This window comes from Colletes latitarsis, chromosome 3 (assembly GCF_051014445.1).
Source record: "Colletes latitarsis isolate SP2378_abdomen chromosome 3, iyColLati1, whole genome shotgun sequence".
Classification (NCBI taxonomy): domain Eukaryota; kingdom Metazoa; phylum Arthropoda; class Insecta; order Hymenoptera; family Colletidae; genus Colletes; species Colletes latitarsis.
In genome coordinates, this window is record NC_135136.1 from 33,692,407 (window position 1) to 33,706,616 (window position 14,210).

Below are 14,210 nucleotides of genomic sequence, written 5' to 3' on the forward strand. Positions count from 1 at the left end.
ACTCGCCGAAGAATCTGACAGGTGCTATTTTCTAATTATTTTATTCGCCAATTACGCTGTCAACAGAGCCATTAAAAGTAACGAATTGTAGAAAAATGTATGTATTATTTGAATAATAGATAGACTATGGAATTTAAGTATCTTCTTAAAAGGAGTAACTTTTGTTTGAAAACTTGTTCTCTGTGCCTTAAAGATTGCTAGATAGAATGTAGGATCGAAATAATGTCACATTTTTAAGCGATTACTTTCAATTATTTGGAATGAATTTGAGCAATAAAAGAAATTATTATAAGTATACCTATACAGGGTGTTCGGTCAACCCTGGGAAAAATTTTAATGGGAGATTCTAAAGGCCAAAATAAGACGAAAATCAAGGATATCAATTTGTTGATTGAGGCTTCGTTAAAAAGTTATCAAAAAATTAAATTACAAAATTTCAAATCATTCACGGAAAAATTATTCTTAATTTCAGGGGTCAATTATAATCATTTTTGGTTATTAGATATACCCCCGAATTTCTACGCATTTTCGAGAAAAAAATTCCTTACCGAAAATATAATTTCTGGCCAGAAATGTCAGCCCCACATTTCATGCGAATCTTTAAAACGTCATAACTCCTGAACGGATTGGACGATTTTAATGTTTAAAAAAGCAATCAACGCGTATTTTGACGAAGAATATGTAGAAATCGTAAAAATATTCGAAAAGTTGATCCTTGACACCGCAAAATGAGAAAAACGCCATAAAAATGGTCCAATTTTCAAACAGCCATAACTCCTACAATTGTGAATATATTTCAATGAAACTTTTTTCTGAAGTAGAGCTCATGGGTACCTACAAAAAAGTATTAGACAACTTTTCTATACGGCGTCAAACAAAATGACTAAAAATCGACAGGGGGTAGATGCCTAAATTTTTCGGCGAAAAAAAAAATTTTTAATCGTTCTAAAAAAATTAGGTTTAGCTAGGGAGGTCAATTACAATCGTTTTGGGTGAATAGACGTACCCTCGAATTCCTTACCAGTTTTGAGAAAAAAATTCATTACCGAAAATTTCCTGTCTGATCATACCATTGATATCTTTCACTGAAATTTCATGCGTATCTTTAAAACATCATAACGTCTGAACGGATTGAACGATTTTAATGTTTAAAAAAGCAAACTACGCGTATTTTGCTGGGGAATATGTACAAATCGTAAAAATACTCGAAAAGTTGATCCTTGACTCCGCAAAATAAGAAAAACCCCATAAAAACGGTTCAATTTTCAAACAGCCACAACTCCTACAATAGCGAATATATTTCAATGAAACTTTTTTCTGAAGTGGTGCTCATGGGTACCTACAAAAAAGTATTAGACAACTTTTCTGTAGGACGTCAAATGAAATTACTAAGAATCAAAAACGAATTTTTAAGAAAAATCGACAGGGGGTAGATGCCTAAATTTTTCGGCGAAAAAAAAAAATTTTTAATCGTTCTAAAAAAATTAATTTTAGCTAGGGGGGTCAATTACAATCGTTTTGGATGAATAGACGTACCCTCGAATTCCTTACCACTTTTGAGAAAAAAATTCAATAAGTGGATAAATTTTTCGGCAAAAATAAAAAATTTCAAATCGTTCTAAAAAAATTATTTTTAGTTGCAGGTGTCAATTATAATTATTTTTGATGAATACACATAACTCCGAAATCCTACTCACTTTCGAGAAAAAAATTCTTTACCGAAAATATACTACGTGGCCGGAAATGTTTCTATAACCTTTTAACGAAGCCTCAATCAACAAATTAGTATCCTTAATTTTCGTCTTATTTTGGCCTCTAGAATCTCCCATTAAAACTTTCTCCAGGGGTGGCCGAACACCCTGTATATGCTCTACGGTGTCTTCAGCTTCGTAATTTTCTGAATTTCCGGGTTGGGAATCTTCCCTTGTTAGGTTACGTCGCGTTATAGTAAATGAAGAATGACTGCCTGTGACGCGGTTTAAAAAATGTAATTTCACATTCAAAATTAATTGCAAAATTAAATGATTCTTATGAAGGTTTTTGATTTTACTACGATCACTGGAATGTCTTGATATTTTAATTCTATTTATTTTAATCAATTGAATATAGAAATAAGATATTACTGATACGATAATAAATTGTCAGTGACAAGGATGAATGTTTTAATTAATTTTTTGTTAAAGTTCGATAGATTTTTCATGCCATACTTCATCCTGTATGCTTGTTGTACTATTATCCGCGAAAAAGGCTCTTACAAAAACAAAACACAACAATAAATGATACAAGAAAAAATACCAAAGCTGATTTCGTCAAACTTTTAAAGATGCAGGTAAATCATTTAAACCTGATAAATAATACACTGCGAGAAATTAGAACATCTGCGTTAACAAAAGAAGTACACACGATTTCCTTTTAACACAGTTTTGGTTCGCCCCGATCTAGAAAAAAGAACATTATTTTGAAAATGTCAAATGTACATACGACCAGATGTAATCTGCTTTACGTAGGACGTTTGGGTGACATCTTGACGTTGTATAAGAACGAACGCCAAAGTCTCTTCCACCAAACTTTGTATGCTCTGGACCCTCGACGTTTCATTGAAAATCTTTGTATGTTTCTTGAAAAGACCGAGTATGACACATCGACAAGGCGGTCCAATTCACAGCAGTCTGAAATATAAATTTTATATTTAGTGCGATTTAAATACATACGCCCCTTAAAAACGTATACCTTTGGCCTTCCATAAAAACATCTCTCCACGATGTATGAAAACTTTATCTTTTACAAGTAGTCCATTTCTTATTTTTAATGTAGGTTTTTAATGATACGAAACAAACTTAAACAGATTTTTTAACACGATGTTTCTTTAAAAGGTGCCTATCATTTAAAACTATACGTTGACAGTAATATTCTGACTTAATCGTAGATAAAATTATTAATGTTTTAAATTAAAGGTGCATATTACTCTTTACAAGTGTTCAGTGTAATCGAAAATACAATACAAGTCCAATAATTAAGCTACGAAACTGAGCATTTCTGCAACGATAATTAATGCTTTTACTCTCTTTAAAAAATTTTGGGTCACACAAATTTGAGTAGCTCCAGTGTCTGTAATTAAATTTGTGTAGTAATTATATTTAATGTATTTTATAACGTAATAGCGAATACGTTTCGTAATTTAATAATACATAAAATGTCATTAGTATATAAATTTACTTACAGAGCCTACAGTTACTCAAACTTAACATGTGACCCAAAATTACATCCCGGTAGAATTAGGGTTAAAAGCAGTAGCAAGTGGAATACCATTAGCACGAGCAACGAAGACATTTAACGCTCCGTGAAGTATACTTAAATGACAAGTATAATATAACGGAAAACTGCAATATCACGAAATACGTATTTTTTACATTTTTAATAATTACATACGATTTAAACAGAAACTAAAAAATTTATCAAAATATATAACAAGCGATTCCATCGCGGTTGATAAAATAATAAACGGGGTAACAAGCATTGATTATAGAAAGTTCGTACAATCTGTTAAATTAGCATAATTTGCTGAAGGAATTAATGGATCATAAAATAACCACAAACTTGAAAAGAGGGTTGAATACGGTTTATGTTTATTTTAACTCTCGTTCACTGAACCGATGTTCGGATGTTACTTCACGCTCTACATATAATCATCGATCCGAAAAAATTAGTGTTCGTCGTATAGCGTGTTTTAATTAGTAAACGCGAATAATTACGACTGTAATTACCGTTGCTCGACTTTCGATGTTAAATTAATACGCGATAATTCTGAATATTTTTAATATACCTAATACAAATAGCAATATACGTATGTTTTCTCTATTATATCATAAAAATATGCAAAATAACATTTTGTTATTTTACGTGTACTATTGTTGAATCCAACTTTTATGCTTTTTAGATTGTGAGATATAAAATCATTAATGCACTATTCGTGCAATTATTATTACGTTGCAATTCTTTTTAGTTGATTTAAAAACTAACAAAAAAAAAAAAAATAGAAATATTACGAAGGCAAATAATTTAACTTAAATGTTGATAATATTATTTATAATTCAATATATTCGCGTTATATGATATCCACCCGTATCGTTATACCCGTAATGATTTTTATTTAATTTGTAATCGATATTCAGAGTTCGCGTAAATGTCTAACGTGTTACCTAAATGTATACTAAACGATATTCTATCTTTCATTTTATTTTATCATTTTAACTATAAAGATTAGAAAACCAACGTTCGGGACACGCTAATAATATTTTTATAACTGTTCGAATACCTGGCGAAAAGTTATTCAACCACGATAGGTAAAATGGATCATCAAGGATAACAAATGATTCATTATTCGAATGAATTATTCATCCAAACAATGTCTTCCTAGAATTATCTCGGATAAACATTCAATCTACATTATTCAAATATCGCGCAGCTCTGCGATGGCAGCTGAATTAGAACAGCTCTGGTCATTCTCATTTACGCTATATTATTCAGCCATCGCAATGCTTCGTGTTACACGGGTCGAAAAACGAACTTTCAATCGTTGATAAATAACATTTTTGTTTGTCAATCACGAAATTGAAAACAAAGTGCGAACAGAATCGATAAAACTGACGTAACAATATTTTCATTATCGACGTAACGCGTAAAGGAATTAATTAATTATGCGAATACCGATTTCGTTAATCTACGGAACATCGATCGAGCAGTGGCACAGGTTTCGCGAGAGATCGCGGCAATAATAACGTTTCAATTCCTGTACACGTGAGATACCTTTTTTAAACATGATTAATAGAAATTCGAGCTGCCAGTCGAGCAGATATTTAAAACCGCAGAAGTAAAATTTACTCTGGCGGCGGTGGCGTTGCGGTTATGCCAGGCAAAAATGAACAACGCGCCGTGTATATTCAAATAACACGTAACCGCTCGTTAGGTCTCGGGGGTAAAAAATTAAATTGGTTTGTCGAGTGGAACGTTAATGGGACGACCGCTTTTATTTCTACCGTTGCCGACAAGATTGAGTAATTCTCGCTTTCCAGCAATAAAATCGGGGCCACCGATTGGCTCGAACAGTAGCGCCAAACTATAAGTTTTGCATATATTCGTGGGTGGATCGTGAACTCGTTCAGGCGAATCCACCTTTCTTATCTTAGGCTGCTTGGATTTTTCGACCTAACACGCCACAAACGATCGGTTTCCTACATTGGATTTGTTTCTGTACATTTTAAAACGATTATATTCACTTCCTAAACAGTCATCTTAAAGAGAAATTGTTCGTAAAAGCGTGAAAATAGATAGAATACATATATATACATATATTTCTACCGGTACGAATGTAATTACTTGATGCTTTTAAAGATATTTAATTTATAATCATTTATTATTGAATTAATTATTGAATCATTCTGTAATCAAAGATAGCGTTCCAAAGAGAAAATTATATAATTGAAAGTGAAACTTTTAATGTTTTATTAAAATTTAGAGGAATTGAAACTTTTAGTAGATTTGTAAAAACATGATTGATAGCGAAGAACGTCGAACTTTCTTCGTACTAAAAGCAATATAGAAACTTCGGATGCAACTTCCTGCAACCTTCAACTCCGCACGAATTTTAACAAATGGACGCCCGGAGGTACTTCAACGTTGTCTTGCATTCTGAACGCGTATCACGCCGTGTAACAGCATAAATAGCGGTTAAGAGACTGAGACGTTTCCGTTGCGTGAACCTTATCTGTTGCTAGAAGCCAACAAAATCCAAAAATAAATTTTACAGGCGTCCCGGAGAATTTCATGCTCGAAAAAGTAGTCGGAAGAATAACCGAGAAGATATATTTAACGGAACCACGGAAACTTCAGATCCGTTTATATCAAACATAAATCAAAGAAACAGGTAGCAAAAACAGCAGCTCAAAAAACTTTAAATTGTCTTGCGAAGTTTTATCGTTTCTGTGCTCTCTATCTACCGAACCAGAACCATCGACATCCACGTTGTAGCTATGGAGGAAACAAGACGAATTTCTCATTGTTTTATGTTTCAATTTGCTGATGGAGATAATGTTAAATCGATTCTTTTTTTTGTTTTTTTTCTTGCCGTAAAATAACTGTACAGATGTTTTTAATTTTGGTCACGATTTCCAGACCACCGTGTAGCGAGCGTATTCTCGTATTACAGCGCTCACCCGCCGTGTTAACCCTTAACCTTTAATTACACGCGCCTTAAAATGCAACATATGTAATTGCTCGCGTGATGTGTTTTGTACACCGTCGTAAAAGAGCGCTCAAAAATCCATTAAAAGTGCAACTGTTTGTAATCAAATTTGCGCATATTACGTAAATATCCAAATGGAAATCGCTTATCGCAATCAAGCTGGCGGAAACCCTTAAAGGGAAAATTATAATTACGAAACTATACGATATTATTCTATGGATTTAATTGCACGTTATTTAAATCTATTTTGACAAATTTCTAAATACGTATAATTGAAAGTAGTCCCAATAGGTTTGTAATTGGCCCTATTTTCTTTTAAAGCAACCTCTCCAACCTATTGGTAATATTGTTATAAAGAAGCGATCTACAAATTTTAATTTTCGTCGGTGAATAAAATTAATTTCTATTTTTATTATAAAGTATCTTTCATTTCCAAAGGAGTTACCATTTCTCAACATAGTTTCCCAGCGTTTGCAAGCATTTGTTGTAAAGCAGAACTAATTTATGTATTGTGTCTTCGAAGAATTTGCATTTCGATTTCTCGACACCATTTTCAACGTTGCATCCTTCGCCTCATCGTCCACGTTGAAATTATTCCCAACCGTATCTCTCTTCATTTAGGAAAACAGGTGAAAATCGTGCGATGATAAGTTTGAACTATAAGATGGAGAATCCCATTGTTTCCACTGAAATTAACGCAACGGCTTTTATGTTGCAACCACAGAATGTGAACGAACATTATCGCGGAGGGGAGCAACCCTCCCCCACAGTTTCCCGAGTCGTTTGTTTTTTATGGCCGACAGATTAACGACTCGGAATATTGACGATACACAGAAACCAATCCCCTATAAATAATTATGTACCCATAAGAATCTTATAACAGCGCGTGTCTCGAACTCTGTAAACATTTATTATACTACACTCCGTGTTTTAGCATGACCAAACTTGGCATAATTCGTGGACGTTGCAAAAGTTACAGGAAACACGAAAGTCAGGGAATTACAGATTTACAGAATTACGAAATGACAGGAGTCGTTAGAACTACGAGAACTTCAATTACACTTTGTAAATCGTTTACACTATATGCATTGTGAACTCGAACTTTTTTATGGATTTTAAAGTAATTGGATAGATTTTAAATATTATTCAATTTTTAACAATCAGTCCTGTTTCCCCTTGTGATTTCTAACTTCTCACGTCTATCGTGTCACAAATAAAGCAACCCTCGTTCGTAAAATATTAAATTCTAATTAATTAAATTCTATTCCGTGGGGCCAAATCGATTGATTTTACCAACAAGTCGACGTTAAAAAAACAACCGTTTTGATATGTTTACTAGTCTCGCTATTTTAGTCCAATAAACCAGTCCACGGTCAGCTCATCCACCACCTCTCGATCGTTTCCTCTTCCACGTCCGTTTCTTGAAAAAATATCAGCCTGTGGATGGACGATAATTAAACGAAACACTTTTTATTTCGTTTGCTACGGATTCTTTTGCTCTGCAGTGCTTCGAAACGTCTTCCGGGCTTCGTCTTCCGACGAACATGGACCTTTTAAGGCCGACGGAAAAGAGATGGACGCAAAATTAGAGACACCGCGTCGGACGTGTCGCGATTAAGCTCGCGGATGAGAAACGATCCTCTTCGATCTCCCGGAACGAGGAAAAAAAGGTTAATGAAAATACGCTACGAGTACGTGCCCGAATTGTTCTCCTCGGACGAGAACGGTGTTCGCTCGGAGCGAAATAAATGATCGGCGATCGCCGCGGTATATCTCGGGTGGTACCGCGAACGGAATCAGCCCTAACCCAGTTTCTATTTCCATCCCTCGATTCTCGTTGCCTCTAATTTGATAGAGGAATGAAACGTCAGAAGGGGGAACGCTAATTGCGCCGTTGAATCGACAAAAAGTCCCGACTACTCGGTTACTTTGCTTCAATTATCTCTCTAACGTAGAAGGAAGAAAATTGGTCGATCGAATTACTTTGGACCTGGAATCCATTTGCCGTGACAGAGTCTTTCCCTCTAAGTTGAATACTGTACTTCCTGACTAACTGTCGCAGGCGCGAGACCGGGTATGGGGGCACGTATAGCTCGATAATTTAGAAAAGGTCTCCGAGGGACCGAACGTGGTGGGAATGAGACTGACAACGAACATCCGTAACGCGTTCGATTTCGATCGAAACTTTGCTGGTTTTCCGGAACAAAGATACGATATCTCCAACTTTTTATGAAAAATTATATGATGCAAATATCAGTGAAAAAATGAGAAAATAAAATAGTCACTTGTAAATACTATCGGTTCGTGTGAAATTGATGCGAAACGACTACGCTCGCGATTAATTATGAGTTGGATTGTTGGAAGCGAGCGTCCACTTTTAGTTGTAAATATGTAGACGATATCGATACGAAATAACTATGCTCGCGATTAATTACGAAGACAATTGTTGGAGCGTCCATTGTTCATCGATCGTCACGATGCATTAATGTTCCCGCTGAACTGATATTATCCGAGAGCATGCTGTTACGTTACATAGATGCTGGGCAAAATTTAATCTGATTATATTTACCACGGGTATTTACCGTCTGATCTCTATTTGCAATTGTAAATCTTTAAAACATGTAAAAGGTGTCTAATTTGACGCGTAATTACGGTACGATTACACGTAATTTTATCGTTTCGAACGTGATCAGATTACATATTACTCCGGTTACGAAGCGACAAATTCAACAAACGAAACCGTGTTCCTTACCAGTAATATTCGAGCCCACGAACCTTGAATGTTGGACTTTACTCGGGATTCGCGAGTATATATTGAACTTGACTCTAATGCCTAGGTATCCACAGACAGTTTGCCGCTCAAGAATGGCTATTACGAGCAAGAAACTCTCTATTGGACGCGGAACAGCATTGAAAATAAGACGAGGCAACTTCCGTTGTGCTCGCTCGTACAGAAGAACGCTTATTCTCGATTCCGGATCTTACGTACGGCGTCCATTCGAAAGTAAAACTCTGAAGAGTCGGTATTAAAGGTAAGACTTTCCAGTGGGCACCGGCATTAAGATTAAGGGTACCTTTCACACGGACGTCGTGGGAGCAGAGCTCACGAGCGACGAAACAACTTCCGGTGCGATAGCTTTTCCGTATGCTCTCGCGAACTTCTTATTCTCGAGAACCGACTTCTTATTCTCGAGAGAAAAACTTTCGAGTGGACACCAGGCATTAAGAGTAAAACCCTTAAGTGGACACCAGGCATAAGACTCTCTGGGGCAGGGATCCTCAACGGGAGTGATACGACCGCCAGCTACTTTTAAAAAATGGAAATGTATCGAAAACTACAAATGTATTCGGAAAAACATACGAAGCCAGTCAATACATTTGACTGTCTAGAAAATATTTGGAAAGTATATTCTCGTTGTTATTTATTTTACTGCTTTTTCTTATACGCAGGGTATTCAGCCACCCCTTGGAAAAATTTTAATGGGAGATTCTAGAGGCCGAAATAAGACGAAAATCAAGGATATTAATTTGTTGATTGAGGCTTCGTTAAAAAGTTATCAAAAAATTAAATTAAAAAATTTCGAATCATTCACGGAAAAATTATTTTCAGTTGCAGGGGTCAATTATAATCATTTTTAGTTATTACATATATGCCCGAATTTCTACACATTTTCGAGAAAAAAATTCCTTACCGAAAATATAATTTCTGGTCGGAAATGTCAGCCCAAAATTTCATGCGAATCTTCAAAACGTCATAACTTCTGAACGGATTGGGCGATTTTAATGTTTAAAAAAGCAAACTACGCGTATTTTAACGGAGAATATATAGAAATTATAAAATGTTCAAAAAGTTGCTCCTAAACCTCGTAAAGTGAGAAAAACCTCATAAAAATGGTCCAATTTTCAAACAGCCATAACTCCTACAATAGTGAATATATTTGAATGAAACTTTTTTTTGAAGTAGAGCCCATGGGTACCTACAAAAAAGTATTAGACAACTTTTCTATACGGCGTCAAACAAAATGACTAAAAATCGAAAACGAATTTTCAAAAAAAATCGACAGGGGTAGGTGCCTAAATTTTTCGGCGAAAAAAAAAAAAATTTTAAATCGTTCTAAAAAAATTAGTTTCAGCTAGGAGGGTCAATTACAATCGTTTTTGGTGAATAGACATACCCTCGAATTCCTTACCAGTTTTGAGAAAAAAATTCATTACCGAAAATTTCCTGTCTGACCATAGCATTGATATCTTTCACTGAAATTTCATGCGTATCTTTAAAACATCATAACTTTTGAACGGATTGGACGATTTTAATGTTTAAAAAAGCAAACTACGCGTATTTTGGTGTAGAATATGTATAAATTGCTAAAATATTCGAAAAGTTGATCCTTGACTCCGCAAAATAAGAAAAACCCCATAAAAATGGTCTAATCTTCAAATAGCCATAACTCCTACAATAGTGAATATATTTCAATGAAACTTTTTTCTGAAGTGGTACTTATGGGTACCTACAAAAAAGTATTAGACAACTTTTCTGTAGGGCGTCAAATGAAATTATTAAAAATGAAAAACGAATTTTTAAGAAAAATCGACAGGGGATAGGTGCCCAAATTTTTCGACGAAAAAAAAAATTTTAAATCGTTCTAAAAAAATTAGTTTTAGCTAGGAGGGTCAATTACAATAATTTTTGGTGAATAGACGTACCCTCGAAATCCTAACCAGTTTCGAGAAAAAAATTCAATAAGTGAATAAATTTTTCAGTGAAATAAAAAAATTATTTTTAGTTGCAGGTGTCAATTACAATTATTTTTGGTGAATACACATAACCCCGAAATCCTACTCACTTTCGAGAAAAAAATTCTTTACCGAAAATATACTGTGTGACCGGAAATGTTTCTATAACTTTTTAACGAAGCCTCAATCAACAAATATCCTTGATTTTCATCTTATTTTGGTCTCTGGAATCTCCCATTAAAATTTTTCCCAGGTGTGACCGAAGAACCTGTATAAAAGATTCGAATCAAAGTAGGAATAGAAACCTAGTAATAAAAGAACAATTTTCTACCTCAGATTTAAATCGTATACTTGCTATTAATTGTTTTGGTAGTAAAATACAACATAGAGATGTGTGCTTTGCAAATAAAATATTTTTACAAAAAATGCTTTGAAGCATTTAGCACAAATTGAATACAAAAATGAATTTCCAAGAGACCCCTTGTTCGCCACTAACGACCAAATATATTCAAATGGATTCTTTGTTGTAAATTCTTCGACCAAAAATTTACCCAACGGAAAGTACGCGAAATATTTAATCCATAGCAAAACAGGAATAACGACGCAAGGTATCTCGTTTGCAGCCGACATTGCGGTGGCGAGATATTTCTTCGCGAAGAAAGGGTTGGGGTAACAATGGAGATAGTTACCCGGAAACGTAACCCAGCGGATAACATTCAAGTGTTTAATTGGGAACCCGAAAAAAGGACGAAGTGAATATCGAACGAAGAAATTGCTCTAGTGTCCGTGGACTGAGGAACTTCTTAAATCGCGTTTCAATTTCACCCTTTCGATAGAGGGGAGAGCTCATAAACCTTGCCGGAAATCAGAATGCTAAATGGACCGAGGAGGACTTACTTAAGCGTCGGGAAGCGGGGATCCCGGGGACTTTGAGGGTGAAATCTCGAGCGTCGAGGCGGTCTTAGATTCGCGTCAAAAACGTAAAGCTAGAAAGGCAAAAGACACGCGTGCAACCCGAGCGAGGGGAATCGATCGGCCGTTCTTATTCCTTAAAATGGCTTCTGCTCTTCCCCCGTCCGTAGCGGAGGTAATAAGAACCAGTCGCAAGGATCGGGGACAAGATTTAAAGCGAGCCAATCGCTGCCATATAAACGTTTTTCGAATATAGTGCCATCGACAGGAGGGTGGATGTGTTGGGGGATCGAGAAGCTTCGACCAATAACAATATATATACTACCGGGCTTTATCAATGCTATTTGTCTTTCGATTGAAAAGCCGGGATGAATTCAGAAAGGGCGGAACCTTAAGTCGGGAGCGATCTAAAACGACGGAACGATCTCCGCCTAGCGTTGGGACGCTCGATTTACGGCCTGCGCCGGAGACGACCGCCGGATTTATCTTCCGCTTCTCACCCGCGGATTAAACAGACCAAATAAAGCATCGCGTATCGCGGAGAATACGGTTAAGGGAAATTCATTTTTCACCCAACGCTTCGCGCGGGCACAGCACGTGAGAAAAATTCGGTATCCGACGCCCTCGTACGGAAACGCAATCCGTCTCGGGGACACTCTAACTCGCGAAACGTTTGAATAAATTGTTCGACCGGTCGGATAAATATCGGACCAGGGACGGTACAGAATCTTCAAATGCTGGCCACACGGGGTTTCTTTAAACTTCAAAATTCCTTTTTCAAAGATTTTTATCAACGCTAGGTTTACGGACGCATTCAGATTCTCGTAAACATTATTTGTTAGCAGTTTATGTTGAATTTAATTGATGTAATGGTAGCATGGAAAACTGCATTTTAATATAACTGTCAACACAACGAATTACGAATGTTCGTAAACCTAGTGTTAAATAAGAAAAACAAGTCTCACACGCTTACTTTTCGTTTCAGTGTTTGAAATCTACAAGTGGAAATAATGTCTTCTTTTTCAACGGAAAATTGAATTACAGCTTTCAAATAAACATAAAATTGTTGTGTTTCTCGACGAACCATTACGGCGACACGACACCGATTCGGTAATATTTCACGAAAGGAAACATAAATATACGATTCGATAAATGGTGAGACGCCCGATATCTCGTAATGGATCCACGGCATTAAACTTTCATTCTACACGAGAAGTTTCTTCTTTGTAACCGTGTAACTCTTTCTCGAACCACTTTAAGGTATAGAGAACAATAAAAAAAAGAGTTATTCTAAGCGATAACCTTAAAAGTTCGCCGCTAGTATTCTTTTATTGATTCGGTCACCGTGTCGACGGTGGACATTTTCTTAGACCGCGATCAAAAAATAGTGTCCACGGTGTTCGGTTGTAACGTAACGGCGATGATCGCGCGTAAAAATGTACTGAACATTCCGTGATACGTATTTTTCTGAAAAAATGGCACGCTCCGGTGGCATTTCAACGAGCAAAGGGAATCTCCAACGAAATTCTGGCGCGCCAGAGGCGAGCCACGCGAATGAAGCTGTCTCGTTCAAAGCAAAAACAGGCACCAACACTTTTTAATTAATGCATTCCGCGTCTACTGACATCCTCATTTTCCGTACGGAATATTTGCCCGGTGGTAAACGGGTCACGCGGATGGAGCACTTCGCGAATCGCCTTTGCGATAAGGCGATTAGAACCGGGTACAGGTAGTGTATAAGATTTCCCTTCCATAACCGTGTCACTTGCTATTGAACGGTACAATCTGTCTACTGTACACGATTCAACCAATATTTCGTTCATCACGCGGAAATAGAAACTACGAAACGCTGTCCATCGCGCGAATCGATAATTCTTAGCAATAAGTTAAACTCAATTTAAAACTATTCGGTACGAAGCAGGTTAGAAGTGCTCCAAGCGATTATTATTAACACTTTCGAACATGAAACTTAATTTTTTAAGGGATCTTAAACATAATTTCTGGCAGTAAAATAGATACATTTTTGTTTTACAATGTTATTGAAAGATCAGTGTAAAACATGACCATGAAAAGAAATATTTTTTCTTAACAAAATATCTTGACAGATCTCTAATTTTTTTACATATTTTAGTAAATTAATATGCGCCTCTACGCTGAATGGGAATGCCAATGATTGTTAAAAAAATAAATATTCGCGCGTCACCCAATAAAATAACTTCTAATTCACAAATATAAATCGAGACACAAAGGTTTGTGGTCGAATAACAAAAATTCTAACGACCGAAGTCGGGTTCGAGCAGCGTATAAGATAACCGTGTTACCT

The 14,210-nt window shown here is 36.0% G+C and overlaps 2 protein-coding genes across 3 annotated transcripts in view; one reads left to right on the forward strand and one right to left on the reverse strand.

Annotated features, from left to right (window-relative positions):
- Positions 1–14,210, forward strand: part of Fstl5 (follistatin-like 5) — a 121,834-nt gene that overhangs the window by 72,221 nt on the left and 35,403 nt on the right. The window lies entirely within an intron of this gene.
- LOC143340480 (uncharacterized) overlaps positions 1–14,210 on the reverse strand; it is a 64,203-nt gene that overhangs the window by 18,184 nt on the left and 31,809 nt on the right. Inside the window, exon 5 of the mRNA XM_076762494.1 lies at positions 2,482–2,669. The gene's annotated coding sequence lies outside the window, so the exon portion shown is untranslated. The remainder of the gene's footprint in view (positions 1–2,481; positions 2,670–14,210) is intronic.